The 27905-nt window shown below is 41.6% G+C and overlaps 1 protein-coding gene across 1 annotated transcript in view; it reads left to right on the forward strand.

Moving 5' to 3' along the window:
- CNTNAP2 (contactin associated protein 2) overlaps positions 1 to 27905 on the forward strand; it is a 1915008-nt gene that overhangs the window by 1819964 nt on the left and 67139 nt on the right. The window lies entirely within an intron of this gene.

Here is a 27905-nt window from a genome sequence, read left to right on the forward strand (position 1 = left end):
TCATTAGTTCCTTAAAGACCTCTGCCTGCTAACAATATTTAAATTAACTTTTTTTATTCTAAGCATATCAATGTGACTCTTTCTTCCTCTCACTCCTGAAAATAGGTCACCTGATACTATTTGCAAATTAGAAGGCCAATAGGAATTGGAAAATTGTGAAAGAACAGCCTCCCCTGTGTGTGATTGTGGCTTTATGAGTCATTCTTGCCCTTTTCTTTACTATCAATCAGTGCTATACAGACTAAAATATTGATATGATTGACTAGGTATTTTTAAATTATTAAGCCAATGGATTTTTTACTATGAGAATGTATATTATGAACCCAAGATGGAAGTAGTAAGATAGTGGATAATGTGCTGGCCAAGGAGGAGGTTGGCTCTATGTCCAGTGGATAGTGGTGGTGAGGATGGTATTAATCATAAAAGACATTCATTTTTTTAAAAATGGGGGTGGGAGGAACAGCTAATAAGAGAATAGGGGACCCAACCTATAATAAAAATAACAATAATATACACAATAACATAGGACTTATTGCAGACCCAACTCCATTTTAAGCACTTTTGATATATGAACTCATTTAATCTCTGTAGCAATTCCATAAGATAATCAAGATTATTATCTCCATTTTACAGGTGGCAAGACTGAGAGGTTAAATAACTTGCCCTACTTAATAAATGGAACCAAACCTTGAACCCAGATAGTCAGGTACCTTGGTCTATGCTTCTAATATAATCTCTGTGATAGTTGACTTAGAAATGAGAAGAAAAAAAAAAAAAAAAGACGACGACTTGGGCAGAGGAGGGTGACTAGTCGAGGGATAAGCCCTACATCTCATGCCAGAGAAGGGCCAAGAGCAAAAAGTATCCCCAGACTTAGAACCAGGAACATGCCAGGCAAAATAACAGGCAAGCAGAGTTGTATGTGAGACCACAGAGGAAAAGGCATGGGACAGGGGTGGTGGTGACAATGGCTCAGTGAGTGGATAGGAGAGGAAAGGGAATGATGGCTAAACTTCACTGACCACTTACAATGTTTTAGGCATCATATAAACATTTTACATGTATAAATATGAACATTAAATGTCCCAACAATCCAGTGAATTATCCTCATTTTACAGATGAGGAAACCAAAACTGTGGGAGGTCACCTTGCCAAAGTTACTCAACTGATATGTGGTCTTGGGCAGATTAAAAGAACTTGTCATTAAGGGTCAAGGTCCAGAAGGGCTGCAGCTGAAAGTCAAGTGATATCATTAATTAGGAACAGGAAGTGGCCATTCAGTGAGGTAGATCCCTGGCATTCACAAGGCAAATAACCTGAGATATTGGCGAGTGTCCAAATGCCGCCATATGCATTCCCACAACTCAGTCAAGAACATTTGAAAATATAATGTGTTCCTTCATGGCCATTGATCTTTAATTCCATCAAACTCTACATTATGAGACTAGGATAGTCATAAAGACATTATATACACTATGACTCTCCTAGAGTAATATCTACCATGAACATACCTAAAACAATAGACTGTCTTGCTTCATGAAGCTCACAAAGTCAAGTTTTGACAGGACTATTGGGGGATTGCTAGATTCCCTCACTATAAATGAAAATCTCTGGTTCATCAGTATTTCAGGTCACATGATGAAAGTCATACTTTGTCATAATTACCTATGCAATGTGGCTAAGACATTCAAGGTCCTAAACAACATCACAAAGGTAATGTCTTCTGTAACTAAGAATCTACTGTGCTGTAAAACTGTGCCAACCTAAAAGCATAACACAAACCTCAAATATCTGAGTGTGACACCCAGGGATTTATTTCCACCAAAGGAAAATTGTACTGTGTGTGTAAACTAACTATGTGTGGCAATGAGTAGTGTAAAGAATTGTAAGGAAGTCCATAGTCCCAAGATGGAGATGGCATCATACACATGACAGCAAGTTAGGATGCTGCCAGGGGCCCCCAAACGATGACATCTAGCAGTGATTGGCTCATCTGCACCAGCCCATGAGCTCCTTGCAGACCAAAACAGTGTCTCATAGCCCCTACGTTCTCCTAACAAGGAGCAAATAAATATTTGTTGAATTAATAAAGACTAAAAGGGGAAAGAAACATAATGAATATCATCATAGAAGTATACTACAGCATGCAAGGGTATGGATGCTGCTGCTAATATAATCAAGAGAGTTAATACAGAAGAAGATGTGCACTTCTCATATGTCCTATGATCTGGTTTTTCTCAAAGCAGTATTTGGTAGTCATGAAGTTGAAAGAATGTCATCTCTGAAATCAGGCAGCATTGGTGTCTTAGTCAGGCTGCTATAACAGAATACCATAGGCAGGGTGGCTTAAACAACAGAAATTAATTGCTCACAGTCTGAAGGCTGGGAAGTCCAAGATCAAGGTGCCAGTAGAGCAGGTGTCTGGTGAGGAACTGCTTCCTAGTTTGCAGACAGACAGCCATCTTCTCATTGTACCTTCACATGGTGGACAGAGGGAAAGCGAGCTTTCTCACCTCCCTTATTATAAGGGCATTAATTTCATTCATGAGAGCTCCACCCTCATGATCTAATTGCCTCCCAAAGGTCCTACATCCTAATGTCATCCTCTGGGGGTTAGGATGTGAGCATATGGGTTTGGGGGAACACAAACATTCAGTTCACAGCAGCTAATGATATTTGAATCCAGGCTCTGCCTCTTGTTAAACTGAACTCTTGGGCACGTTCTTGAACCTCTAAGAGTCTGGGTTCTCTCACAAGCTGGGGACACAAATGCCTACATGCAGGTTGTTATCTCTCGGAGAGGAAGTGTGTTTTTTCTTTTTAAACTAATACTAGAGGCCTGGTGCATGAACTTTGTGCACTGTTGGGGGGGGGGATGTCCCTCAGCCCAGTCTGCACCCTCTCCAATCTGGGACCCCTCGGGGGATGTCTGACTGCCGGTTTAGGCCCAGACATCCCCTGAGGCTCCCAGATTGGAGAGGACATCCCTCTCACAATCTGGGACTGCTGGCTCCTAACCACTTGCCTGCCTGCCACCCTGATCGCCCCATAACCACTCCCCTGCCAGCCTGATTGACACCTAACTGCCCTCCCCTGCAGGCCTGGTCACCACCAACTGCCCTCCCCTGCCAGCCATCTTGTGACAATGTGGGGGTGGCCATCTTGTGATGACATGGGGCAGCCATCTTGTGGCAGCCATCATGTGATGATGTTGGGGTGGCTATCTTGTGACAACATGGGGCGGGCATCTTGTGACAACATGGGGACAGCCATCTTGTGATGACTTGGGGGCGGCCATCTTGTGATGCGAGGGCGTGAGGGTCAATTTGCATATTACCTCTTTATTATCTAGGGTATTTGCACCCTCATTGTCATTTTAATTTGCATCTCTCTGATGATTAGTGACATTGAGCATCTTTTCATATCTCTCTTGGCCATTTGTATGTCTCTCTGCAGAAGTGTCTACTTAGGTCTGCCCAGTTAAAAAATATATATATACATATATACATATATACGTATACATATATATATATACATATATATATATATATGTATATATCTCCTATCTAATAAAAGGGTAATATGCAAATTAACTGTCACTCTGTCACAAAGATGGAAGCGCTCATTGCCACAAGATGGCAGCGCCCAGTCCTCTCAGTCCCGCCAGAGTGCCCCAGTCCTGGGGGGGGCGGCCACTGAGAGTGGGCAGCGTGAGCGGCCTGGCAGAATGCTTGCTTTGTCGCCACGGCAACGAGGCAATTGTTCCACCCCGGCCGCAGAGGGCCTCTGGGCAGCGGGCATGGAGTGGCGGCGGGGGGACACTTGCGTTGTCGCCCCAGCAATGAGGCAAGCGTTTCACACCCAGCCACAGATGGGCCTCTGGGCATCAGGCATGGAGCAGCCAGGCCCCGCAGAGAGCTACTGGCACACGGATTTGTGCTCAGGTCTACTAGTATATATTTATTGATTGATTTCAAAGAGGAAGGGAGAGGGAGATAGAGATAGAAACATCAATGATGAGAGAGAACCATTGATCGGCCTCCTGCACACCCCCCACTGGGGATCAAGCCCACCACCTGGGTATGTGCCCTGACCTGTGCCCTGACAGGGAATTGAACCATGACCTCCTGATTCATAGGTCAACACTCAACCACTGAGCCATGCTGGCAGGGCTATAGTTACCATTTTTTATGCTGGCTCTGTGCCAGTTGTTGTGGTATGTGTTTTAATTGAAGTGCTATCTATCATGCTCACAACACTACCCTAGACCACCATTACCCTCATTGTATGGAAGGTGAAACCAAAGCTAGGAAAGCTTAAGTTATTCTCTTAAAATAGCACTATTAACACTTAGGGTCAGATAGGTCTTTGTTGGGAGGAGGGGATTGTCCTGTCCATTGTAGGATGTTTAGCAGCTTCCCTGGCCTCTACCAACTAGGTACAAGTAATGCCACCCCCTAGTTGTGACAACCAAAAGTATTTCCAACCATTGTCAAAAGTTCCCCACGAGGGCAAAGTCCCTACCAGCTGAACCACTGGCTTAGAGACCCACAGCTAGTCATTGGAGGAGCTGGTATTTGAAATGAGAGATGTCTGACACTAAGAGCTAAGCCCTGCTTCCTAGTAACACCTGCATCTTTCAGAATGATGGAGAAGTAAGGAAGCGATCTGACCCATGGGGATAAATTCTGTTACCACAATCAAAGTCACAGTGAAGACCAAAAAGTCATGTGGGTGCCTAGGGAAGCTATGGCCACCTCTTCAAGCCAATCTTTCTCAAAATTGGATCATATAGTATGAGCAGGGTTGATGAGAAGTATTTTTAAATTTCCCTTTGAAAGCGACCTCTATTTTAGTGAGAAATAACCAATATGTGTTTACCAGCTATGTAAATATCTATAATAATAAAAGCATAATATGGTAATTAGACCAGAAGACCTTCTGGACAAAGCCAGGGCTGTGAGGGAAGCCCAGATCCCTGGTGCCAGAGGGAAGCTGGCAGCCAAGGTAAGGAAGACCTACTCTTGCATGCATTTCATGCATTGGGCCTCTAGTTCATCTATAAAGACTGATTGAACTTCAAACAGCTATCTCGTGTACTCCAGTGAGGTTCTGACACCTCCTAGAGATTGATGCCCTCAAGTTGCTTAATCAGAAACTGATCTGATGAAAGAAGGAAAAGGAGGTGGATCTAAATAAATAATTTGCCTTCACAGGAGCTCTTTGATGGGCATCGCTTGAGGAAGGACACATGGAACGGATGAAAGAAAGGGTGCCTGATTGAGGACAAGTATGATCTTTCTAAAGGGAATGAAAGAAACTTATTCTAGAAATAAAAATGTGATCTCTGTCAACCAACATCACAATTTTAGGATGGGTAGTTACATGTCTGTGTCCTTAAAGAAGAAAGTCAGAGCAACGGGCCACAAGCAAAGCTTCACAAAGTAGAAATTTTACCAGACCTACTTATGTCCATTTTTCATCATTTACTAGCTGAATGATGCTATAGACTTTACATATATAATTTTCAGCAACAGATTTAATAGTCTCTCAAGAAATCTTTAAGTTAAGAAGAGAAACATAATAGGAGGCCTGAAGCAGGCTCTTCCGTTTTCTGATGGTTTGGGGTTTGTTTGGTATTTTTGTTTTTTCAACATTTCCATCAATGCCTTGGATAAAGACACAAATAGAAAGTTGATTATGTTTGTAAATGACACAAACCTGAGAGGGATGTTTTGTTAAGTTGAATGATGAAAAACACTTCAAAAGCATCTTGACAGGCTAGAAAGGTAGAATAGAAATAATGAGATGAAGTATAATAAAGATAAACTTAATTCCTGCACTTAACCCTCCCTCCCCCTAAAAAAATCACCTAAGTAGAAGATGGAGGTCTAAAGTCTAAAAAAGACATAGGGGTTGGTTTGATGGAGACTTTGATATAAGCCAGCATTATGTGGTGATCGACTTGTCAATAAATACAATTCTGAGCTACAGCAATGAAAGAATTGTGTCCAAAGCAGGGCGTACTCTCAGACCTCAGCTTGGATGTCATGGCCCATCCCAGAGACCTCATTTAAAGATGGATATTAATCTCCTGAAGAGAAGACCAGACAAGCAATAACCCATACAGGCAAAAACAAAAAACCTGGGGATATTTATCCAAAAAAAAAATAGGATTTCAAAGGAGAGAACCCATTTTCCATCTTTGATGATGGCTGCAGAAAGGAGGGGTTAGGCCTTGAAAAGGTTTACTCAGCAGAACAGAAGGAGACCAGTAAGAGAGGGGGAGATCTCAGTTCCCTGTAAGAAAGAACTTCCTAATAATTAGAGCTATTAAAAAATGAGTGGCTAGCCCTAGTCGGTTTGGCTCAGTGGATAGAGCATCAGCCTAAAGACCGAAGGGTCCTGGGTTTGATTCTGGTCAAGAGCATGTACCTGGGTGCAAGCTCCTCCCTGGCTTGAGCCCTGGTCGGGGCTCGTGCAGGAGGCAACCAATTGATGTGTTTCTCTCACATCAATATTTCTGTCTTTCCCTCTCTCTTCCACTCTCTCTAAAAATCAATGGGAAAATATCCTCCGGTGAGAATTAAAAAAAAAAAAAAGTGGCCACATCCTGACCAGGTGGCTCAGATGGTTGGAGCATCATCCTGTACAACAAAAGATGGCTGGTTTGATTTATAGAAAGGGCACATACCCGGGTTCTGGGTTCAATTCTGGTAGGGCAGCGTGTGGGAAGCAGCCAATATCTCTCTCTCTCTCTCCCCCCTATCCCTATCTCTCTTTCTCCCTTCCTCTCTCTAAAATCAATTTAAAAAATTTTAATAAAATTTTACTATGTTGCCGAAACCGGTTTGGCTCAGTGCATAGAGCGTCGGCCTGCGGACTGAAGGGTCCCAGGTTCGATTCCGGTCAAGGGCACGTACCTTGGTTGCGGGCACATCCCCAGTGGGAGGTGTGCAGGAGGCAGCTGGTCGATGTTTCTCTCTCATCGATGTTTCTAACTCTCTATCCCTCTCTCTTCCTCTCTGTAAAAAAATCAATAAAATATATTAAAAAAAATTTACTATGTAAATCGAGAGTGGCATTTAATCTTTTTGTTTTAAATGAGTGACCACTATTTTGAGGTAGTGAACTCTCCATTACAGAGAGTATTCAACAAAAGCTAAGTGGAAATGTGTCCTGTACTTTGAGGATTTTTCTGGATTTAGTAAGACCAGATTAGATAAAGCCTTAACCCTTTGACACAATAACATTTATGATCTGAATAATTTTCTTTTCTTTTTTTTTAGTGAGAAGTGCGATATTAAAGTAGAGAAGGTCTGTTCCATGTGAGAACTAAAAGGGTAATTCTATTCAGGGTTCCTTGCTCTCATTATGGATGTACAAAGATAGGGATTTAGAAGCGTGTCAAAACTCAGTGCTCATCACATCACCATAAATGCAGTGTTATTAAATAGAGAGCCTCTGTGTTCAGGATGGTGGCATCCATTTTCATTTTAGAAAGTTAAATCTGAGCCCTCTTTTTATTAATTTCTTCAAACTATTTATGCCATTGTGGTGATTCATGATAATATAAAATCATAATGAAGTAGATCTATTCCATAATAAAAAGGCATTAATTTCTCTGCGTCAATGTGAGCAACTGGGTTTGGAAAGAAAATTAATATTAGTGTGAAGTCATTATTGCTTTACCAACCATTGCTAGTTGTCAGTGGCAATGTCTAGGGAGGTAAAATTAAAGGTGAACACCTATCTATCTGTATTTAATGTAGTTTGTAATTAGGATATTGGTTCCATATCCTAATATTTTCCAAGCTATCATTATTCAAAGCAACTCTGATAGGAGATGTACCTATTAGTAACCACTAAATGATGTGTATTTTGGTCTAAAATGTGAATATTATGACTTGTTAATAAGAAATACTATTCTCAGGCTTTCCAGAACTTTCTGGAACTTTAGCCAAGGCTCCTCACACAGCAAGGGATGACATACTTGTAACTTTATTAATTGCTGAGGTTGTATATCTGGTAGGCATTCTATTGCTTGCTAAATATTTTCAGCCAAGAAGTTTTGAGTAGAAAATACATGCATTTTCTGGGCTAGAACATTTAGTGGCTGATGCCAAAAGCTCTGGAGTCCTTCTGTTCCTTTGGTGTGGTAACTAGCAAATCTCAAGACTGCAGCTGTTCCATCACCTGGGCACCTCTGTAACCACCAGGACCAGGGAACCCTGTCAACTCATGATGAATCTCTAGCATAAGAAGGCAAAAGCCTTTGCTTTTTTAAGCTATGGAGATAATGGGGCTATTTGTTACTGTGGCACAACCTGACCTGTCCTGATTGGAACATGGGATTTCAGTTAAGAGCAACAGCATTTGCCATCATGCATGTGGGTTTGCATTCTTAATACGTTACTTACAAACTGTACGACTTGGGCAAGTCACCTCACCTCTTGTGTATTTTGTTTCTTCGTGTATAAAAGAGAAATAGTAATGGTTCCTACTTTACTGGACTCAGCAAAATGATATATTTAACAGGTAGCACAGGGTCCTCCACATAGTATGTGTAAGCTACAATAGTTATTTGTATTCAGTCATAACTAAACAAGAATATAACCATCGTTTGTCATGTGCCAGGCGTTATGTGTCATTGGAACATCAGTGATATCCACAACAGGCACAGTTTCTGCCTTTAGAGGCTTATTTCTAACCAGAAGAGAGGAGAAAATGTTGGAAAGGCAACTAGAAGTGGATAGACATGTGGGAGATGGAAGTATAGGGTTCTTTGGAAGCAAGAAGGAACGGCACTTGACCCAGTCCAGGAAATGAGGGAAGGCATGCCGGAGGAAGTGATGTAGAAGCTGAGACCCGAATGATATGTTAAAATTCTCTGGCAAAGCAATGGCGTGGAGTGGAAGGCAGGAAGAGGAGGGATTTTTCAGTTCTCTATTGCTATGCAGCAATCCACCCAACACGGGGCTTAAGAAATACTACATTTCTTCACATAATTCTGGGGCCTACCTGGATGGCACTTCTGCTCTATGTGGTCTCAGCTGGGGCCTCAGGATGACTGACTAGATGGTCTAACTGGGCCTCAGCCACGTGGCTGCCCAGGAGTTTAGCTGAGGCTGTCGTCCAGGAGCCTCAGTTTCCCCTCACGGACTCTACATCATGGCAGCTGGGCCCTAAAAAGAATCATTCCAAAAGCAAAGATGCCAGCTGGTGACCTTGATGACCCAGCCTCAGAAGTTATACACATCCCTCTGACCACATGTTGTTGGCCCAGATCTGGGCTTCAGCCCACACTCAGGGGAGGGAAAGCAGGTTCTATCTACTTGGTGGCTTAGTGGCAAGGTCACACTGCCAAGGAGCACATGGTATGAGGGATACTGTCACCACCTCTGGAAACGCACTGTGCGATGAGGGAAATTGGATAGCCCACAGCCAGTTTCATTCAGAATGGTGAAACCGAGGCACGTGATAAAAATGCAGCATAAGCAGGGCTCAGATCAAAACAGCCTTTAGAAGTTGGTCCACACATTCTGATTTGCTCCAGGACAGTCCCAATTTCCATCTGCTGGGACAAGAGTGATTGACCAGCAATACCCACTTCACTCTAACCATGTGAACCAGTGTGGACTGATAAACTGTATGATCACCTGTCCTGTGTGGGGTTCTCCATTGAGATCAGAGCTTCAGCCCAGGTTCCAGGGAAGGAGAAGCCTCTTGATGGAGTAGAGACCAGGAGAAGAGAGGAGGCGTGGCCCGGAGATGAGGATCTGAATACGAGTTCATAAGGGAGGAGATCCCAGGAAATGTGAGTAGGGGAGTGCAGAACTGAAACAGGGAAAGGAATGGAGCATTATCAAATCCCTCACCATTGCACAGGACCAGCACTCAGTGCTGCTGGGAGCTGTGGGAGACGGTGCAGGTCATGCCTCAGGAGAAAGCCAGGCCTCCTCCTCCCCACCCACGCCCCCTCCCCAGCGTGGCTGAGAGCTGCTTCCAGAACTCCCCAGCAGTTCTGGCTTGCCTGGGTGCCCACCCAACCTGCTCCCCTGGCCAGAGGAAAGCTCAGAGCACAGGGGCTCCCAGGCAGTGGTCCTTGGTCTGGAGTCAGAGGGGGATGGGAGCTAAGGCAGGCTTTCACCATGTCTGCCATATTACAGGATTTATTCACAAGTCATGCTAAGGTTCTAATGTTATCCTCGGGGCAAAAGGGTGTCGTTGAAGCATTTTTTTAAATCAGGAGAATAACCTGATCAGGTTGATACATTAGGAAGATACCACATCTGCAGAGTGGAAAATGTATAACAGAGTGAGTGAGAGGCTGCAGGGAGACCACTGGAGTTGCTATGGTTATAGAACTGCACGATGGAATGCACAAGCAGCTTGGATACCAGAGAACATGCAGTGTCCCCATTTATACGTGATGATCTGATACTCCTCCTGGTCAGCAAGGGCAAATAAACAAATGTCCAGCCTGGTTGACAGTGAGTCTGACGTGATCATCCCAACAGTTGCTCCTGGTTGTGCTCTGTCCCTCTGGAAGAAATTTTCAGTCTCTCAAGTGGCCATACCCGTCCCCTGCCTCTTTCTATATGATGGTGACAAGGATGTTGAATGTAGAGGGGATGGGCAGCTGCTGCCTAAGTGGTCTTTGACATCATCATGGGGAGAGACCTGGATTCATGCTGGTCCTTGATTTTGCATGACCTGCCGTCTGCTGGCCACCTGGTCACTGGGTGCTCCTCTGGCCATGGGTGATAAAATCTGTGGTTAAAGAAGGTATCATCCCTCTTTGATGCAGGCAGTGCTCCAGGTCATCTGCCATCTTTGCCTCCTTCTGTCCCCTCATCTCTCACTCAAGACAGGTCCCTGGTCTCTGCCACATCCTGCACCCTCCCCATCTCATGCAGAGGCACTGAGAGCAAGGTCACTCATACAGTCACTTTTCAAGCCTTTGGTCTCATCATGCCCGCTAATGTGCCCAAATCCATAGTAAGTCACATGGCCTAAAGCAGAGTCAAGAAGGGAAATAGACTGTGCTTCTTTAGTGAGAAGAACAGCAAGGTGAAGTGACAAAGGGCACAGATGGGGGGTGTGGGGGAGGAACTGGGGGCATTAATGCAACCTACCACATTCCCTGTCATCAAATTCTCCTACACCTAGAAATAGCCTCATGTCTTCCCCATGTTAGCTAGAAGGCTGGATACTGCCTCTATATCACAGGAAAACTGTAACCTGCTTAGTCCTTAGTGGGTTGAAAGGTAAGAGTAAAGGAATTTGGGGAAGTCATTAATTCATTCAAAAGTATGTTGAGTGCTTATATATACCAGGTGATAGAGATATCACCTGGTATATACAAGTCCTTGCCCTTATAAAGCATATATTCTAGTGGGCATGGAGAAATGATTGCAGACTGTAAAGTGAGCTAGAGATAAATGCTATGGAGGAAAATAAAGGACCATAATGGGCAGAGGGTGTTGGGATGCGCAGGAAGGCCCTCGCTGAGGAGGTAACATGTAAGCAGAGGCCAAATGTTTCCTTTGGGAAAAACTGGGAGAAATATTCAAGGGATCTCTCCTATTACTTCTTACAACTGCATGTGATTCTGCAATGACTTCAATACACATTTCAAGTTTTTAAAAAGTAATAGAGGCCCTGGCTGGCTAGCTTAGTTGATTAGAGCATCATCCTGATATGCCAAGGTTGCTGGTTTGATCCCTAGTAGGGCACACGCAAGAAACAACCAATGAATGCATAAATGAGGGGAGTAACAAAGCGATGTTTCTCTCTCTGTGTCTCAAAGTAAATTTTTCAAGTAATAGAAGTAGAAGAAGATGTAGTCCACGTGATTCTCTGAAGTCACATATTCATGGGATGGGATTCAGTGTCTCCTAGGGGCTGATACTGTACTCACTGCAGAGGGTGATCAACAAGAAAGGAGGATGTGAAGTGACTACATCATCATCTGCTTGCTCACTCTGATTTCCTGCCTCCACCAGCAGAGACTGGGAAATGTACAGGAATTAAATATTTATTGACAGCTTAGAATTTCATAGTTCTTTTAGGGTTGTTATTGAAGGGAATGATTAATATAATGCATTTCTAAAAATGGAGATAGAGGAAAACGTGGTAGATTGAACTGCCTGCTACCTCTTTCAGGAGAGTCCCTGACGGCAGCTCATCTCCTGTGATTGATATCTCCTTCCTAAGAGGACAATGCTGCAAAATTGACAAATGAACGAATGGCAAATAGTTAATTGAAATTTCTGCTTAGTTGCCTTTGGCTTTTATTACAATGATTAATGAAATAGTAAAACACTGATGAGAAAACATATTTAAGTGATAGGCATGAAATAATATTAAAACTAAAGAGAAGCAATTATATTTAATTTTTCATGTCCAAAAGAAAATTTAACATACTCTTAATGTCCAAAATCTTCTCAAAACTGAAAGAAATCTTCTCTTGGAGAAGGAATTTGCCCAGTGAGTTATAGTCTAAGGTTAGCTTCTCATTCTTTTTAAATTACATTAATAACTTTCATTGTTAGGAATCTACTGGGGTTTTTTCATTATTATTATTACTTCCATAGACTCATAGGAGGCCCTAGAAAATGATATAAGTAAACCATGTTGTATCACAGCTGAGGAAAACGAGGCCCACAAAAGCTTAAGTAGCTGGCCCAAGGTCACATAGCAGGTTAAGTCAATGTCCTTTCCAAAATAACACACCATCAATGTCATAATAATATTTGCTTGCCACCCAAATGAGTCTTTTTAACAAGTACAATTAATAATTATAGCATTATGATCTAAAAACTCACTCTCAACATCCAGATAAAACAGCTGTAAGAGCAAATCTTTTAATAAAGCTTAGGCTGGAAAAGAAGACACTGTAGAGTGAAGGTTAAGAACTCACGCTCTGGGGTCAGACGCCGGGATCCCAGCTGTCCCATCAGCTAAAGGAGCCTCAGCAGGTTCCCTGCATATCTGAGCCTCAGTTTCCTGCAGGGTGAAATGTGGATAACAATAGTAATGATGGCATAAGCCTTACTGTGAAGATTTAAAATGGCATGGTATAAAGGCCTTCTCACAGTGCCTGGCACATAGAAAGTGCTTGGTGTACTGTAGCCAGTGTTGTTGCGTCTAATCTTTGACTTAATCAACAAAGTACAGTGATAGGTCCACCCAAGGTTACCCAAGTAGAATTTGATCCTCTCCTCCCAGGGCTACGATATCTCATGGTGCACAAAGACTAGCTGCCACTTATCATTGCTGCATTTTAGGACCCAGGGATGGAGAATATAGTATGTTTGGGGGAAAGGAATCTGGGCTACAAAGATCCTTTGCATAATCTTGCTCATGGGCTAGAATTTAAATCCTGGAGAACTTGAAGGTTAACCCATTGCAATGAAAGCAAATCACGTCACCCTTCATTTGAACTCTCTGAAGGACAAAATAGAAAAACACAACGAAAGGTGGACGGGAGACACAGATTTAGCCAATAAGTTAGTTCTTTGGAGATTCTTCCATCAGCCTCATGGCAATGTTCCCTCCTCACGGGCTTTTCTATAACAGTTGAAGGAAGACTATAGAAACCATCCTATATAATAAAACCCTAATATGCAAATCGACCAAATGGCAGAAAAACCGGTCGCTATGATGCACACTGACCACCAGGGGGCAGATGCTCAATGCAGGAGCTGCCTCCTGGTGGTCAGTGTGCTCCCACAGGGGTAGCACCACTCAGCCCGAAGCCAGGCTCACAGCTAGCTAGCGCAGCTGCGGTGGTAGGAGCCTCTCCCGTCTTCGCTGCAGGTGGGCGATAAGGAGCCAGGGTAAGGACCCAGACTGCAAGAGCCCTGGACTGCAAGAGGGATGTCCGCCAAGGGTTCCCGGACTGCGAGAGAGCACAGGCTGGGCTGGGGACCCCCCAACTGCACAAATTTCATGCACTGGGCCTTTAGTAGAAAAATAAAAGTTTCCTTGGAAGAGTTATTCATCTCCTCAAAATTCACAGGGTGTGAATAATCCCACTGTAAGAAAAAGCATTAAATGTTTACAACAGATATTTCACATGACTGCTATATTTTCTTGCAGTAAGCATGGCTAGATTTTGAATGTGACACCTTCATGCTCTGGAAATATGATAGATAGGTTCTGTGGCCTGAGTCTCCCTCCTCCCTGCTTTTAAATGCAGCTGTTAAAAACATTTAAGGGTGCATATCAGGAAACACTAATTTTCTACAAGAAACTTTTAATAAATTTTAATTTATAATTCACACTATGTCTCCCAGGTAAATACACTGTCAAACTATTATTCCATCTCTAATATCCATGAAGAATCATTCAAAGTATATACTCAGAGAACAAAGCAAAGTCATAAACCAGAAGCAAGGCATAATTCCATTTTCCTTCGTTACTGCAGTCAACTTCATTTAACAGATTGTCCTTCAATCTCATCTATAGTAACTAGACAGATAAAATGAGGAATGAAGTCCATTAAGTGCTTAGTAAACTTGCCTTGTGAGTAAGTATCTTCTTAAATCCCCATTTGATAGATGAGGAAAAAGGCGCCAAGAATTGAAGTGACATATGCCAAGTCATATAGCAAGGCAAGGGTGGAACCAGGATGCCAATCTTTCTGTGCCTCTGTCTGTCTGTGTATTGTCTGTCTGTGTTATGGAAAAGAAAAGACCCTGGAACATAGACATAGTATATTTATTTGACATTTTAAAATGGGGAAAATATCAGTCTCTGATAACACTGTGTTTTCCTTTCTCCTTTCCCTCCAATCCCCCCATCGAGCCTACTTCCTCATCAGCTTTTAACCAGTGGAAGTCTCTGGGCTGTCAGAACTCTGGGACACTGACAGCCTGGGCAAGACCCAGCTTCCAAATCCTAGTTAAAACAGGAAGTGCAGCAGGAGGGAGGGAAGAAAGAAAAGTCCATTGATAAGCACAAATCATGTGCATAAATTAATTTTGTCAGCCTAGTGACTTTTTAAAACATTAGGTTTTTATATTTTTTCCTTATTGGTCATATGAATCAAATCCCACAACATGTAAAGTGTTTCAGGTTTTTTTTAATAATAAGGTTATTTAATTTAAAATAATTAATATCAAACTAATGGCAATAAAAGGTACAAATGGAGTTATATTATTAATTTAAAACAATGGGATCTAGTCTTAAAAATGACTTAGCATCATGTGGCTTAATAGTTTGAAGGTTTGATTTTACATCCTTTTTAAATTTTTAATTAATTGACTATTTTTTAGAGCGGTTTTCAGTTCACTAAAAAATGGAGGGGAAGTACAGAGAATTCCACATCCCCCTTCCTCCTTCCCCGCATGCATACATAGTTTCTATTCTTAACATCTTGCTACACTATAGTTATGTTTGGTGTTACTAGTATATACTTACCACAACATAGTATTTTTGTTAAAATTTTTGTTATAAATGATCAATAAATATTGATACAATATTATTAACTAAAATCCATAGTGTAACATTAGGGTTCACTCTGTGTTGTAGTGTCTATGGATTTTGATAAATATAGAATGACTTGTAGCCTTCATTAATTACAGTATCATACAGAGTAGTTTCACAGTCCTAAAATCCCCTTGTTTTCCTACTGTTCTTTCCTGCCAACGCCCAGCCCCTGGCAACCACGGATTTTTTACTATCTCCGTAGTTTTGCCTTTTCTAGAATGTCATATGGTTGAAGTCATATAGTATGTACTTATTTCACACTGGCTTCTTTCACTTAGCAATATGCATCCAGGGTTCCTCCATGTTTTTCTGTGGCTTGATAGCTCTATTTTTTTAATTTTATTTTATTGTTTAAAGTATTACACGTAGTAGTACATATATCTCCTTTTTTCCCCCCATTGACCTTCCCCCAGCCTCCCCTACCCCGTCTCATGCACTCATCCCACCACCACCCCCTCCACCCCCAGTGTTTGTGTCCATTGGTTGTGTTTATATGCATGTATACAAGTCCTTCGGTTGATCTCTTCGCCCCCCATCCCCTACACTCCCCAGGCTTCCCGCTGTAATTTGACAGTCTGTTCAATGCTTTACTGCCTCTGTATCTATCTTTTTGTTCATGAGGTTATAATGTTCTTTATTTTCCATAAATGAGTGAGATCATGTGGTATTTTTCTTTCATTGCCTGGCTTATTTCACTTAGCATAATGGTCTCCAGTTCCATCCATGCTGCTGCAAATGCTAAGAATTCCTTCTTTTCTATAGCAGCATAGTACTCTATTGTGTAGATGTACCATAGTTTTCTAATCCACTCATCTGCTGATGTGCATTTAGGCTGTTTCCAAATCTTAGCTATGGTGAATTGTGCTGCTATGAACATAGGGGTGCATATATCCTTTCTGATTCGTGTTTCTAGTTTCTTAGGATATATTCCTAGGAGTGGGATTACTGGGTCAAATGGGAGTTCCATTTTTAGTTTTTTGAGGAAACTCCATACTGTTCTCCACAGTGGCTGCACCAGTCTGCATTCCCACCAGCAGTGCACGAGGGTTCCTTTTTCTCCGCATCCTCGCCAGCACTTGTCATTTGTTGATTTATTGATGATAGCCATTCTGACAGGTGTGAGATGGTACTGCATTGTCGTTTTGATTTGCATCTCTCGTATGATTAGTGACTTTGAGCATGTTTTCATATGTCTCTTGGCCTTCCTTCTGTCTTCTTTCGAAAAGTATCTATTTAGGTCCGTTGCCCACTTTTTTATTGGATCATTTATCTTCCTTTTATTAAGTTGTATGAGTTCCCTGTAAATGTTGGAGATTAAACCTTTATCAGTGATAACATTTGCAAATATGTTCTTTCATACAGTGGGCTTTCTTGTTGTTTTGTTGATGGTTTCTTTTGCTGTGCAAAAACTTTTTATTTTAATGTAGTCCCATTTGTTTATTTTCTCTTTAGTTTCCATTGCCCTAGGAGTAGTGTCAGTGAAGAAATTGCTTCAACATATGTCTGATATTTCGCTGCCTGCGGATTCCTCTAATATTTTTATGGTTTCCTGTCTTATTTTAAGTCCTTTATCCATTTTGAGTTTATTTTTGTGTATGGTATAAATTGGTGCTCTAGTTTCATTTTTTTGCATGTATCTGTTCAATTTTCCTAACACCATTTATTGAAGAGACTGTCTTGACTCCATTGTATGTTCATGCCTCCTTTGTCAAATATTAATTGGGCATAGTGGTTTGGGTCAATTTCTGGGTTCTCTATTCTATTCCATTGATCTATATGTCTGTTCTTGTGCCAGTACCAGGCTGTTTTAAGAGCAGTGGCTTTGTAATACAGATTGATATCTGGTATTGAGATCCCACCTACGTTGTTCTTCTTTCTCAAGATTGCTGTGGCTATTCAGGGTCTTTTTTTATTCCAGATGAATTTTTGGAGAGTTCTTTCTAGGACTGTGAAATATGCCGTTGGTATTTTAATGGGGAGTGCATTGAATCTATAGATTGCTTTGGGTAGTACGGACATTTTGATGTTGATTCTCCCAATCCATGAACATGGTATGTTCTTCCATCTGTTTATGTCTTCCTCTATCTCTTTTTTCAGTGTCGTGTAGTTTTCCATGTATAGGTCTTTTACCTCCTTAGTTAAATTTATTCCTAGGTATCTTAATTTTTTTGGTGAGATGGTAAATGGGACTGCTTTTGTAGTATCTCTTTCTGTAAGTTCACTATTGGTGTATAGAAATGCCATAGATTTCTTGCAATTAATTTTGTATCCTGCTACATTGCTGAATTCATTTATTAAGTCTGTTAGTTTTTTTATGGAGTCTTTAGGGTTTTTTATGTACAATATCATGTCATCAGCGAATAAGGACAATTTTACTTCTTTTACAATTTGGATGCCTTTTATTTCTTCTTGTCTAATCGCAATGGCTAGTACTTCCAGTACTATGTTGAACAGGAGTGGTGAGCGTGGGCATCCCTGTCTTGTTCCTGTTCTTAGGGGAAATAGTTTTAGTTTTTGCCCATTGAGTATGATGTTGGCTGTGGGCTTGTCATATATGGTTTGTATTATGTTGAGGTATGATCCTTCTATTCCCACCTTGCTGAGAGTTATTATCAAAAATAGGTGTTGGATTTTGTCAAATGCTTTTTCTGCATCAAATGATATGACTATGTGATTTTTATCTCTCAATTTGTTTATGTGATGTATCACGTTAATTGATTTGTGGATATTGTACCATCCTTGCATTCCTGGGATAAATCCTACTTGGTCATGGTGTATGATCTTTCTGATGTATTGCTGGATCTGATTTGCTAGAATTTTGTTGAGGATTTTGGCATCTATGTTCATGAGGGATATTGGCCTGTAATTCTCTTTGTGTTATCTTTATCTGGTTTTGATATTAGGGTGATGCTGGCTTCATAGAAGGAGCTTGGAAGTGTTCCTTCCTCTTGAATTTTTTGGAATAGTCTGAGGAGGATAGGTTTTAGTTCTTCCTTGAATGTTTGGTAAATCTCCCCTGTGAAGCCGTCTGGCCCCGGGCTTTTGTTTGCTGGAAGCGTTTTGATGACTGCTTCAATTTCTTCCATAGTTATTGGCTTATTGAGATGTTTAGATTCTTCCTGATTGAGTTTTGGAATGTTATATTTTTCTAGGAATATGTCCATTTCCTCCAGTTTGTCCAGTTTGTTGGAATAGAGTTGTTCATAGTATTTTTTAACAATCCTTTGTATTTCATGGGGTCTGTTATTTCTCCTCTTTCATTTCTGATTTTGTTTATTTGGGTCCTCTCTGCTTCTTCGTGAACCTAGCTAGAGTTTCATCAATCTTGTTTATCCTTTCAAAAATCCAGCTCTTGGTTTTGTTGATCTTTTGTATTGTTTTTTTGGTCTCTATGTCATTTATCTCCGCTCTGATCTTTATTATTTCCTTCCTTCTGCTTACACTGAGCTTTTCTTGTTGCTCTCTTTCTAACTCTTTGAGTTGTAGGGTTAGGTAATTTATTACCATTGTTTCTTGTTTTTTGCAGTAGGCTTGTTGAGCTATGAACTTCCCTCTCAAGACTGCTTTCACTGTGTTCCATAGATTTTGGATTGTTGTGTTTTCATTATTGTTTGTTGCCATGATGTTTTTTATTTCTTCTTTGATCTCTCTGGTAACCCAGTCATTGTTTAATAGCATGTTATTTAGTCTCCATGTGTTTGATTTTTTTGGATTGTTTTTATTGTACTTGATTTCCAGTTTTATGCCACTGAGAAGATGCATCTGAGAAGATGCTTGATATGATTTCTATCTTCTTGAATTTGAAGAGACTTTGCCTGTGACCCAATATATGGTCTATCTTTGAAAATGACCCATGTGCACTTGAGAAGAATGTATATTCTGTGACTTTGGGGTGAAATGTTCTGAAGATGTCAATTCCATCTGATCTAGTGAGTCATTTAGGATTGATGTTTCTTTGCTGATTTTTTGTTTAGAGGATTTGTCCAATGGTGATAGTGGAGTATTAAAGTTGCCTACTATGATTGTACTGCTGTAAATCTCTCCCTTGATATCCTCCAGAAGTTTTTTTATGTATTTGGGTGCTCCTATACTGGGTGCGTATATGTTTACCAGAGTTATTTCTTCTTGTTTTATTGCTCCCTTTAGTATTATGAAGTGGCCTTCCTTATCTCTTTTTATGTCCTTCACTTTGAGGTCTAATTTGTCAGATATAAGTATTGCTACCCCAGCTTTTATTTTTTCATTTCCATTCGCCTGAAAAACCTTTTTCCATCCCTTCACCATCAGTCTGTGTGTGTCTTTTTTTTCTGAGGTGGGATTCCTGTAGACAGCAGATACATTGGTCATGTTTTCTTATCCACTCAGTTACCCTATGTCTTTTGATTGGGGCATTTAATCCATTTACATTTAAAGTTATTATTGATAGGTACTTGTTTGTCACCATTTTTATTCTTTATGCCTGTGTTCCTTCTTCACTTCCTATTTCTTCTTTGTACAGCAGACCCTTTAGCATTTCTTGCATTGCTGGTTTGGTGGTGATAAACTCCCTTAGTCCTTTTTTGTCTGTGAAGCTCCTGATTTCCCCTCAATTTTGATTGATAGCCTTGCTGGGTACAGTATTCTTGGATTCAGACCCTTCTTTGCATGACTTTGTATATTTCATTCCATTCCCTTCTTGCCTGATGTGTTTCTGTTGAGAAATCAGTCGCTAGTATGATGGGGGATCCTTTGTAGGTAACTTTCTGTCTCTCTCTGGCCACTTTTAAGATTCTTACTTTGTTGTTGGTCTTTGCCGATGTAATGATAATGTGCCTTGGCACCGTTCTTTTGGGGTTCATCTTGTTTGGGACTCTGTGAGCTTCTTGGATTTGTGTGAGTTTTTTCTTCCCTAATCAGGGAAGTTTTCTGTCATTATTTCTTCAAACAGGTTTTCTATTCTTTGCTCAGTTTCTTCTCCTTCTGGCACCCCTATTATGCAGATGTTGTTTCATTTTGTGTTGTCCCAAAGTTCTCTTAGGCTCTCCTCCTGCTTTTTAATTTTTTTTTTCTAGAAGCTGCTCTGCTTGGGTATTTTTTCCTTCCTTGTCTTCTAGCTCACTGATGCGGTCCTCTGCTTCTTCTAGTCTACTCTTGATGCTTTCTATTGAGTTCTTTATAGCAGCAATGTCATTTTTCATTTCTTCTTGGTTCTTCTTCATTTCCTCTTGGTTCTTACACATATTGTTGAATTTGTCTTCCATTTTTTTCAGCCACCTTATGATCATTTCTCTGAATTCTTTCTCTGGCATGTTGCTTGCCTCCATTTCGTTTACTTCCTTTTCTGGTGATGCCTGCTTTTCTTCCATATGCAAGCTGTTTCTTTGTCTCCCCATGATCGCTCTTCTCTGGATTCTGGCTATGTAGTTCTCTCTCTCCTGCATTGATTTAAAGGCACAAAATAGAACACAACAAGGCACAATGCACAAGGCACTGAACACAAATGTATTCATGATACTAATAACCCCAAATAAAGGTGACCACCAGAGAAAGGAGAATTAGGGGATAAGAAAGAAAGAAGAAGAGAAAAAAGAGAGAGAGACAGAAAAAGGAGTGCAAACATGAAATTGGGAAAAAGAAAAAAGTAAAAGAGAATAAAAAAGAAGAGGGGAAAGAACTATTTATATGGGGAGAAAACTCCAATAGAACAGCCACTAATCCCAACAAATGCCAGCAACAAATACCTAGAGATGAATGCACACTACAAACAACAACTAATATCAAGCAAGGGGAAGGAAAACAGAAGCAAAAAATAAACAAAACAAAAAAAAAACAAAAAGAAAAAGCTAAACAATCTCACAAACAAGCATAAAAAAACAATATAATCAACAATCAAGCAAACAACAACAAAAGGACAGAGAGAAATAAAATTTGGATAGTGAAGAAAGAGAAGAGAGAGGTGTGTATGGACTTAGATCAGGGAATTGGAAATTAGATATATAAGCAGGGTGAAATTTTAACAGGGGTAAAAAGAAGGAGTAGGGAAAATCTAAAGCAGGAATAGGGTAAGATAACAGGACAACAAAAGGTGAAAAGTGAGGAAGAGAGTGTTGGCATAAAGGTAAAGCTGAGATAGAGTAAAATGATGCTAAAGACAAGATGAAAATAAAATGTAGAACATTAATCCCAAAATAAAATAAAGAAAATAAAATGACACTTTAAAAAAAAAAAAAAGTAAAATAGTAGTACTGTGTTTCCCCGAAAATAAGACAGTGTCTTATATTAATTTTTGCCCCCAAAGACATGCTAGGTCTTATTTTCAGGGGATGTCTTATTTTTCCATGAAGAAGAATACGGTACACATTTATTGTTAAATGAAAATAAAGGAAATTTATTACCTGTATACGGTACGGTAGTACAGTAGTTGTCAACACAAACCAGACAAACTGTGAATCCTACAGTATCAAGAATTTACTCATTTATTCAATGACAATCATGTCATCCTCTTCTGGAACATCATCATAACAATCCAATTCCTGAATTTCCTGGTGAATTTCTTGTGACTCCATTTCTTTCAGAATCAGTGGACCAGATCTCTCATGTTTAGCAATAGCACTGTCTTTAAATGAGTACTTCTTGTCAAGGTAGCCTGCTCGCAGTGCATTTGCAATGCAACTGTCAGTGATTTTCTCCCATGAATTCTTCACCCAAGTCACAACTTCTTGCAGTTTAGGTTTCACAAAGTTTCCACGCTGATTTCTCTCCATTCTATTTTCAATGTAGTCATTAATTTCCATGCGCAAATTGTCTTTGAATGGCTTGTTTATTGCAATATCAAGAGTCTGGAGATAGGCCGTCATTCCTGCGGGAATCATTATCTGATCTACTTTTCTTTCGTGAAGAAATGTCTTCATGTCTTTAGCGCAGTGAGTGCTGGCTGCATCCCAGACTAGCAGACCTCTTTGGCTCCCTCGCATAACAAGCGGCAGCATTAAATCGACCCACTTCCTTATAACTGCTTGTGTGGCCCAGGCTTTTTCAGTTTCAAGAATAAAAACGCCCAAAACATGTTCAATCTTTTTCTTCTTGCCCTTAGAAATGATTAAAGGTGGGATTTTAGTGCCATCCAGACGAATTGCCAAAATACAGGAAACACGTGCACTTTCGTAAACAGTGGAGGGAATGTACGCTAAGGAGGCACCCCGCTGTTCAATTGTTTGAGATGATTGGCCCATAAACACTGCAGTTTCATCCATAGCAATCATGTTGGAAAGATTGTATTTAGAGAAGTCAGCATCATCAATAAAGGACTTGAATGCAAGTGCTTGCTTAATAACTTGAGTATCTTCCAACCTAAACAATGTTGTAGATCTTCTTAAAGACAGTTCACTTCGCTGAAGGAAATTATCCAGCCAGTGTTGTGATGCTTTGAAGTCTTCCAGGGCTATGTCAAACTGTGGTGCCATTGCAAGGGCAAATTCTTGAATCTGAGCCCTATTCACAACCAAAGCCTTTGCTCTCCTGTCAACAACCCATTCACAGATCAGGTCTTCCAGCTTGGAAAATAATGGTTGCCGACCTGATCCACACTTGCGCTTTTTAGCATTTCCCTTGTCCACTTGTTCAATGAGGTTACCATACTCTGCTTGCCATTTTCGGACCAATCGGATACTCAACATCTTCTCTTTGCAGAAAGCAGTAAGATTTTGGCCCCAAGAGTCTTCCACGATTCCTTTCTTGTACTCCACGGAGTAGCTTTTTCTTTTTGCGCTCATTTCTAGGGGTAAAAAAAAAAAAAAGGAATTGGGGTATCAAGGTGGGGGGAGGGGGATCACTCAAAATGACACAGGGGGGATCAGAGGGGGGAATCAAAATGGCACAGGAGAATCAGAGGGGGGGATTACCATTTTAGTAACCCCTTTTGATCCTCCTGTGTCATTTTTATTGTCCCTCTGATCCTCCTGTGTCATTTTAAGTGATCCCCCTCCCCCCACCCCTGTGCCACTGAACACCTTCACCAGACATCCCCCCTACCCCTTTATCAGACATTTACCCCCTGGGGCCTGCCTGGGGACTGTCACTGGGCTTGCTGGGGCCTGGATCTGGGCTGGAGCAGGGTCTGCCACTGACTGAGAACCTTCAGTCATCATGAAGGCGGCCACGAGCATCAGGTAGTGTCACCAGAGACAGACCAGCACTCACCATCTTCGCCCCGTCACGTCCGCTCTAATCCTCCTGTTCTTCTACACGCATCTGCGAAAGTCTCCTCCTCTCTCCCACCCCGCGCTCACCGCTCACTCTGACCTCTGCTCCGCCTCCACACAGCAGTGACGTCAGGACTCCGTGTAACATCACTGGTTGCTAGACGCCAGTCGGGGTGGCCCTAGCGACCAGTTTACGGTAAATTAATTTTCATTCTGAGACAGAGCCTGGGGGCCTTATTTTTGGGGGATGCCTTATATTTCACTCAGAAGGAAACCTGCAAGTAGGTCTTATTTTCGGAGGATGTTTTATTTTCAGGGAAACACGGGTAGTAATAATACTGATTAAAAATAAAAATGTAATAATTAAAAAGGTAAAATCAAGTGAAGAAAAAAGACAAAAATTTAGTTCCTTAAGTAAAAGATGAAAAAAATAAAAATAAAAATGTTCAGTAGTGAAGGTCATTCACTTCCTCTGCTATTCTGTTTGGTATGCCTGTTTCCTAGTCAGGACAGTATTGAAGTTCCCTGTGTTCCACTGCTCCTCAGTGTTGTAGGCCACAGTCCTGATTTTCAAGCAGGCAGTACTTCTTTGTTTCTTATACTCCTTTATTTGTGTTTACACAGAAGTCAATTTGTGATTCAACCCCTGGGTGGCAGTGTTTCTGAATTGACCTCGGGTATATAGGTCCTCTCTAGCTAGTGTTTAGATTTTGTTTTCCCTGTTGCACTTAATACTGGTTTTGGGGGAATGGGCTGCCCCAGAGCTGGTTCTCTGATCCCCAGGTTCCACAAAATACAGTTGGTCCAGACAGGGAAGGAGCAGAAAGTAGTTCTGACTATTCTAAGCTGGGGCTGTGCCTCAGTCACCTAAGGTAAACTTTCCCCTGCAGTCTCTTAGAGTGTCCCCAATTGGGTGATCCTATGTATTGGGCTTAGTAATCAAAAGCAAGGATTTAAAGAGGAAAAAAAAAGAGAAAAAAGAGCCAGAGTAAGTGCACGAACTCCAGCGCTGCGGCACAAGTCTGTGCAGTCTTTTTCCCCCCTTTGTCTAAGCAGCCGGCACACTGTTAAATTTTTTGGGCTGCCCTTTTGTGCCCAGTTCAGCTATGGGTTGCTTTTTAGAGTTACCTTCTGTTAGCAGCTCTGCTGACCCCCTTCCACATTCGTGGATCACGCCAGCCCCAAAGGCTGTGGATTTTTCTGGGTGCAGACTTCCCCAGATCCTCCAGCTCCTGCTGTGCGCGTTTCTCTCTCCTGCCCAGACCACAGACCTCACCTTATCCCAGGCGAAATCTGACCTTTCTGTGAGGAGGTGCAGAGCTCCTCCGAATCCGCGTGCTGGCACCACTTGGGGACCAGTGTTCCCGGGTTCGCAGCTGTTCGCTGGGTGCAGTTGTTGTATATTCCCGGGATTTTCAGGCTTCCAGCAACATCCACTCTCCCTTCAAGATGGCGCGGTCTCCGCGTCGGAGCCGGTTGTTCCGGGAGGGATCCCAGCAGCAGTGGAGGCTGCTGGGTCAGGGGAACCCTGTCAGGCAATCCCCCACAGTCCCCTGGAGTATAGCTGTCCCTCAACTCACAAACAAACACTCCCCGTGGGACCACACACTCTCCCTTCGTCTCTCACTCACGCACTATCTTGCAGTCTGCCTTCCCGTCAGCAGCCATCTTCCCGTCTCTGGGAGGTCTTTAGCTCTTTTTTTTTTATATTATTGATGGATAATATTGCAGTAGGAGGGAAGGTTAAAAGGTATGAGTACCTCATATTTTGCTGAGGGGAAAAAATGAAAAAGCTAAATTTGAACTGCCATTATAGAAAAAAGGTGGAAGTCATAAAGGAAAACAGCCATTCAACATCTCATTTGAAGTCCAAGATGGGTTCAAGCTGATGGATTTTAATGAATGAAACCTGCCTCTGATTAAAAATGTGTTTGTAGTGATACGTTTAGATGCTACAGTTACAGTGGGTAGCAGGTTGAAACCATTAGCACAGCTTAGGTGACAAAGAATTGGTTCCAAAAAAGAAAAGGGACGTTTATTGCCTTAAGCCTGTGGAAGGGGGAAGATGGTGGTCATCAAGTTCATGTATGTCACTGGTATGTTAGTCACTGCCTCTACCTGTTGAGACTCTTCACTGTGGAGGTGCTACCTCATCTGAGGATGAGCCCGGTAGGATGGCAGAGGACATGACAGGGCACTCCAGCCACCACCTGAAGGCCAAACACTTCATGGCAGACCAGAGAAAACAACGTGGCTGCTTTTCCATCCCTCCCTCTGTCCACAACATCTAGTCCTCATGACCATGTCTGCACTAGGGTTTCCTCTTTGGTTGATGCAAACCACATAACAGACAGAACATACTCAGCTGACAAGTAGCAGATGGCTATAAATGCCTGAGCCATCGACACTGGCAAATTTTCTTTTTTACTTGCATAACATTTCTCCCAAATTCCGGTGTGGGTAGAGATTTTTTGATGGAGCACAGTTGTATGACCACCATGATTAACAAAAATACTTAAGAGATAGTGATGAAAATGCACCTAACTGAACTTGAATGCATGTTCTATGACCTGATTTTTTTTTCATAACTCTTCCCCACCCTCTCAGTACACACACACACACACACACACACACACACACACACACACACACAATCATGGGCTTGCACAAACACAAACCTACCTTTAACATGCCAGTGTTTGTCTGTGACGTTAAAGGCAGTATTGGATGGAGAGGGGGTAATTAGATAGGACATGGTTGGACTTACAAATCAACTGCCTAAATCACATGATGACTTCTGGTATGTGTCTATGTCTTTGAGTTCTAGGGGCTTAATTAACGGTAATGGGTGTAACGAACTGGGTACAATAGGTAGTCAAAGCCACTCAGCAAACTGAGAATAGGAAAGGAAATGGGTTCTGGCCAGGTGGCTCAGTTGGTTGGAGTATTGTCCCATACACCAAAAGGTTGGGTATTTGATTCCCCCAAGTCAGGGCACATGCCTAGGTTGTAGTTTGATTCCTGATAGGGGTGCATACGGGAGGCAATCAATTTATGTTTCTCTCTCCCTCTCTCTCTAAAAATCAATGAAAACAGCCGAAACCGGTTTGGCTCAGTGGATAGAGCGTCGGCCTGCGGACTGAAGAGTCTCGGGTTCGATTCCGGTCAAGGGCATGTACCTTGGTTGCGGGCACAGCCCCAGTGGGGGGTGTGCAGGAGGCAGCTGATCGATGTTTCTCTCTCATCGATGTTTCTGGCTCTCTATCCCTCTCCCTTCCTCTCTGTAAAATATCAATAAAATGTATTTTTTTAAAAATATATATATATATAAAAATCAATGAAAACATATCCTCAGGTGAGGATTTAAAAAAAGGAAATGGGTTAGGAATTGGCCGTGGCCAATCTCAGAAATGCTTAAGTAACCTTTGAGATACAGTCCCGCAGATTTCATTCAAAAGTGTAAAGCATTACTGGTAAGATAGAGGCTTTCCCTCTCACAGTCTCCATCCTCTTGTCCCTGATTCATTCTTCAAAAAGCCTCAAGACAGCCTAGAGGCTGTGAAAGAGGAGATGTAATAGCTCAAAAGTGAGTGTGTTGACATTTAGAGCTCGCCACTCTTTGAAGTTTCAGGTTCAGGGTCTAAGCCCCTTTGGTCCAGACAGGGAAGGAGCAGAAAGAGTTCTGACTGTTCTAAGCTGGGGCTGTGCCTCAGTCACCTAAGCGCTATAAACAGGCCCATCATCCTTGCCTTATCTCTGTTCTCAGAAGGTACCCTGGCATCCTTCTCTGCAAAAAGGCATAAAAATTATTTTTAAGTCAAAGGGCATTATTTTTTTATTCACTCATTCAAAATCTACTTGTTAATCATACACACAATTCAATATTAATTTAAAATTGGAGAATTCTATACACATCTATCATCCTTCCCTTTACAGATGTGAAGAAGCAAGTCTTTCTGTCACTTAAAAACAGTTGAGGCATAAAAACATAAAAGATGCCATAACAGTTTCATTCTTCATTTGGGTCCTGAACTTGGGAAAGGCAACATCAAGAATAGTTATTAGAGGAGACAAGACATAAGTTATAAGTATCTAAAGATAAGATATAATAATTTGATGAACAAAAATAGATCCAGAGACAAATGGCAAGGGGAGGTGGGGAGGTTAGAGAGCAACCAAAGGACTTGCATGCATGCATGTTAGCATAACCAATGGCCACAGACACTG

This window comes from Plecotus auritus (assembly GCF_963455305.1).
Source record: "Plecotus auritus genome assembly, chromosome: 4".
Lineage (NCBI taxonomy): Eukaryota > Metazoa > Chordata > Mammalia > Chiroptera > Vespertilionidae > Plecotus > Plecotus auritus.